Source organism: Octodon degus, unplaced genomic scaffold (assembly GCF_000260255.1).
Source record: "Octodon degus isolate 3935 unplaced genomic scaffold, OctDeg1.0 scaffold00045, whole genome shotgun sequence".
In the NCBI taxonomy this organism is placed as follows: Eukaryota; Metazoa; Chordata; class Mammalia; order Rodentia; family Octodontidae; genus Octodon; species Octodon degus.
The window spans coordinates 336,279-341,021 of record NW_004524621.1 but is presented as its reverse complement, the minus strand read 5'-3'; the positions used below and the strand labels follow the sequence as shown (position 1 = coordinate 341,021).

Below are 4,743 nucleotides of genomic sequence, written 5' to 3'. Positions count from 1 at the left end.
CGCCACCGCCCCCGGAGCCCGCGCTTCCGCGTCGCGCGCCCGCAGCCCCGCCCGCGCGGGGGAGGGGAGGAGAGGGCAACCCACCCGCCCTGCTCGGCCGGGCCCGGACCAGCCCAACGCTCACCGCGGTGCAGTCGCTGCGCTCGCCTTGGCCCCGGCAGCGCTTCCCCTGCGGCCTCCGTTGGGCTCGCAGCCCCCCTTGCCCGAAAACGCCCGTGGAGGCCGGGTGGGGGCGGGGAGGAGCCTCCTCCGCGCTGTAGACATCGCTGGAATCCCGGCCGCCGCGCCCGAACCGGGATATCCTGCTGCCGCTGCCGTCAGCACCACAATCACATCGCGCCTGCACCCTATACCGGCGCTCGCAGATGACCAATCGAGCCGTCAGCAAAACTTTTTAGGCTGTGCACGCTCCCCCGTGCTCACCATCGGCTGCTAGTCCCTCCCCACCTTCTAGGGTGCAGCCGGCCGCCTTCATCGGTTGCGCCTACCGTGCATGCCCTGTGCTGTGGTTGTCCTTGGCCAATAACCTGGCTCTCGCTTTTCCTACACCCATTCATTTTCCAAATTCTTAATTTGCACACTCGGCGGCCTTAACAATCAAAACACTAATACTTCTCTGCCACTCTTCCCTAGCTAAATGTTGCTAGGTGTGCTCTTCTAGGTAGTGAGATCCACGTATGCTGTACTGGCTACTTTGTAATTAGTAAAAACCCAGCGATTAAAAATATATATTTTGTACTAACTCCAAGATAATGGTGTTTCTTGAATAGCTTTAAAAGATGTGTGTAGAGGTAAGACTATATTTTATCAGGTCACTAATCCACAGTTTAATTTCTCTGTCATTTTGTCACTACTTTGAGACAGGGTCTTGCAATGTAGTGCAGGCTGACCTTGAGCCCACTGTGTAAACCAGGGTGGCCTCAAATTTGTGTGATTCTCCTGCCTCAGCTTCGTAAGCACAGGGATGATAAGCGTGTACCGCCACACGGGGCTGATAGCAATTTTATTGTGGGCTTAAACTTTTCCAAACATAATTGCAACAGATAACCTTAGAAACTATTAGATGTCTAATAAATACTGGCCTCTGTTCCATGTGACTCAAGAGAGACTTGCTTTAAATATTTTCAACAAAACATTACCTCTTACAGTAAGTAGAAACTTGATATACTAAGGCAATCATTCAAATTAACACAGGCCCTGAAAGAAATCAGACTAAAATTGAAATGGAGAGAGGAGTGCTCGCTTCAGCAACACATACTAAAATGGAACAGGGTAGCTTGCTTCAGGCTAATTCTTCATCCTATCAAACTTAGCTTGACTGGAAAAAAAAAAATTACAGGTTACTAACATTTTCAACATTGGGCTGTTAATGTAATTTAATCTCACGTTCAGTGTAAATGTTTTGAAGAAAGAGGAAATGGCCAAGTGTCCCTCTTAAGGGGTGAGCTTGCTCTTGGTCCTTCCAAAGCTGACTTTTGCCTGTATAACCGACAGCTTCCTCCTCCTGTCCCTTCTCCCCTCCTCCCACCCTAGTGGCCATAGTCATTTCCGCCACAACTCTAAGCAGTCACAACCTCTAACACTAAATGAAGCCAGAGTCAAATGTTTATTGCTGGACACAGAAAACTTAGACGGAACATCACAGTGCTTCAAGAAACCCAAAATTGTGCTGTGCCAGCGCCAGCCCCAGGGCGCACTAAAACCGCGATTGAGACTGGGCATGGTGGTGCATGCCTGTAATCCCAGTGCTTGGGAAGCTGAAAATAGGAAGATAGTTACAAGTCTGATCTGTGTAGTGTGTAAGACCATGTAGACCCCGTACTAAATACATTAAAAAAAAAAAATCCAAAATTGTCCTCAGTCAGATAAATCCAGAGGATCATGAAGATGAAACTGCACCCTGACGTTATAGACATGCAGGAATGAAGAAGACCTTCATGGTCTTCGTATGGACAGAGCTGCACCTTCTTTCCCAATGTGTGACATTACCCAACTTAAATCAGAGAACTGCTGTGTCCAGGTAAGAGAGCTGTTAAGTGGTTTTATATAAGCTTCACCTACAAAGCAACCTGTAAAGTATGTCTGGCACCCAAATGAACCCAGTAGGCCCTCTGAGACAGATGCCCATTTAGTATTGACCAGGTTCACAGATGAAATCCTTGCTGCCATCTAAGAATCACCCTGGGGCCGGGGAGATGACTCAGTAGAATAAGTGCTTCCCTGGCAAGCGTAAGGGCCTGAGTTCAATCCCCTGTTCCGCAAAAAAAAAAAAAAAAAAAAAAAAGAACCACCCTACAGATTCACTTACAGGTATGTCTGTTTGTACCATAGAAGCTAACCTGGAAAAGCAAAGACTCACCACCACCAAACCATAGCTCCCATTCTAGAATATCTCTAACCATCCCAGCAACACTTCATTCTATGGCTGAATAAAAGAACATAAGGAAATGATATGTCATTCCCAAGGTCATACCACCAGAAGTAGAAGAGACAGGAAGTCACATCAAGGTACAATTGCAAAGCCGTGTTCTTCCCAGCACTCCAAGGTCATTTATGCAAGGTTGTCTGGAGAGCAGATCCTCACAGAGGTAATTGAGCTGGGTGGGCACTCACCTGAAATGAACAGTATATTTATAACAAGGTGAAATGTGAACATAGAGGCTGACAGGTGCACAGGAGAGACCCTGAGAAGCCGTAGAGAGAAGATAGCCACACGCAGACAAGGAGCACCAGAGATTGCTTGTCACTGGTGAAGAGCCCTGAAACAGCTTCCTGGGCACAGCCAAAAGATGGACTCTCCCTGCCTACACCTTAATTTTAGACTTGTAATTTCCAGAACTGAGGGGCCAAAAATATTGTGTAAGCCACCCTTGGTCTGTGTCGTGGTCATCATCTAGGTGCTGGAGGAAACAGGCCCAGAGGCAAGCCAAGATGATGGCTTCCCTTGGCTGCTTAGGTTCTTCAGTAACTTTTTCGTAAGGTGTTATTTGAAGGATTAGAACTCAGTGGTAGAAATCCTGCTGGGAGTTATCAAATACTCAAAGAGCAAACAAAAGGTGTGGGTTTTTTGTTTTGTTTTGTTTTGTGGTTGTTTGGTGATACCAGGGATTGAATTCAGGACCTTCTGCTTGCCAAGCAAGTACTTATTCCACTGAGCTATCTCCCTGGCCACAAACAGTCATAACTCTGCTCCTCACGACTGCTGCAGGTGAACAATTTGCAGTTCATCCCTAGCCCTGACCTGCCCTACAGTCAAACACTGCCTTTCTTACAGATGTCTAAAGAAGGCTCTTATATAAGCTTTATTGGTTGTTCCTATTTTGTTTTGCATTTTTTTGTTTGTTTGAGACAGGGTCTCGTAACATAATTCAGGCTGGCCTTGAACTCACTCTGAAGCCCAAGTTGGCCTTGAACTTGCTGTAATTATCCTGCATCAGCCTCTCAACTTCTGGAATTACAGGCACGCACCACCAAACCTGGCTCTGTTCTTATTTTAAAAAATAATGTTGGGCATAGTGGTGCATGCCTGTAATCCCAGCACAAATCCCAAGTACAAAAAAAAAAAAGTATTGGATTCTTCATATTAGCATACAGCACCAGGCAAGGAGGTATATACATATGATCCCAACCCTTGGGAGGCTGAGGCAGGAGGACAGCCATAAATTCAAGGCCAGCCTGGCTGCCTGGGCTACACAATGAGTTCAAGACCAACCTGAACTATACAGTGAGACCCCTGCTCGAAAAAAACAAAACAAAAACACGTTAGCATATATCCTTCAATATATGCACTTACTCATTATTATATATACTGGCTTCATGCCCTTTTTGTGGTTTTTGTTTTTGTTTTGTTTTCTGTATTTGGTACAGGGTCTCACTACACAGCTCGGACTCCAGTGAGCCTCCTGTTTTCAGCCGCTTCAATGCTGGGATTACAGGTGTGGGCTCAGTACACCTGGACTCAGTGGCCAGCTCAGTGCAGTGGTGCCAGGATCCAACTCCGGCCCCTGAGCTTGCTTAAGCAGGTGCTTAGTCTGCTGAGCTATCTCGCCAGTCCTCATGTCCTTTTCTTCATACAACTGGAGTTGTTATTGGACTCTCCTGGCTATGCCAAAAAGGTGGGATTTGGGGAGGATTTTTTTTGTTCGGTGTTGTTGTTGTTGTTGTTGTTGTTGTTGTTGTTGTTGTTGTTGTTTGGCAGAACCTGGGATTGAACTCAGGCCCTTACACTTGCCAGGCAAGCGCTTACTCTGCTGAGCCATCTCCCTGGCCCCATGGGGAGGTTTGTTTTGAGACTGAGTTTCACTGTGCAGTTCAGGCTGGCCTTGAACTCAGTATGTAGCCCAGGCTGGGCCTCAGCTCCCAGAAGTTGTCCTGGAGGGCTGAGATTGGCAGGTGCGTGCCACCACACCCAGCTGCCATGATCTCCTCGATTCTTCTAAAAGTGGATCCAAAATTAAACATTACTGGATTCTGGGTTGCTGGACTCTCCTTCTAGAGTTAGATTCCAGGTTCTTGGAGTCTCAAAGAATTGAATAAAATGAGCTAAAAACAGTGACCAAGTTTGAAAAATATAAGTGAAGAGTGAGGGAGAAATTAGCTGTGCAGAGTGAGTTTGGGCCAAATGAATAGAGAAAGCAAGATTTTTTTAAAAAAAAGTTCCTGGGGCTGGTGAGATGGCTCAGTGGTCTAAAGCACCTACTTAGAACAAGCTTGGGAAAGCACAGCGACCGCAGTTCAATCCCC

The 4,743-nt window shown here is 46.8% G+C and overlaps 1 protein-coding gene across 1 annotated transcript in view; it reads right to left on the bottom strand.

Annotated features, from left to right (window-relative positions):
* Positions 1 to 731, bottom strand: part of Dyrk1a (dual specificity tyrosine phosphorylation regulated kinase 1A) — a 164,521-nt gene extending 163,790 nt beyond the window's left edge. Inside the window, exon 1 of the mRNA XM_023715876.1 lies at positions 125 to 731. The gene's annotated coding sequence lies outside the window, so the exon portion shown is untranslated. The remainder of the gene's footprint in view (positions 1 to 124) is intronic.
* Between the last annotated feature and the right edge of the window lie 4,012 nt (positions 732 to 4,743).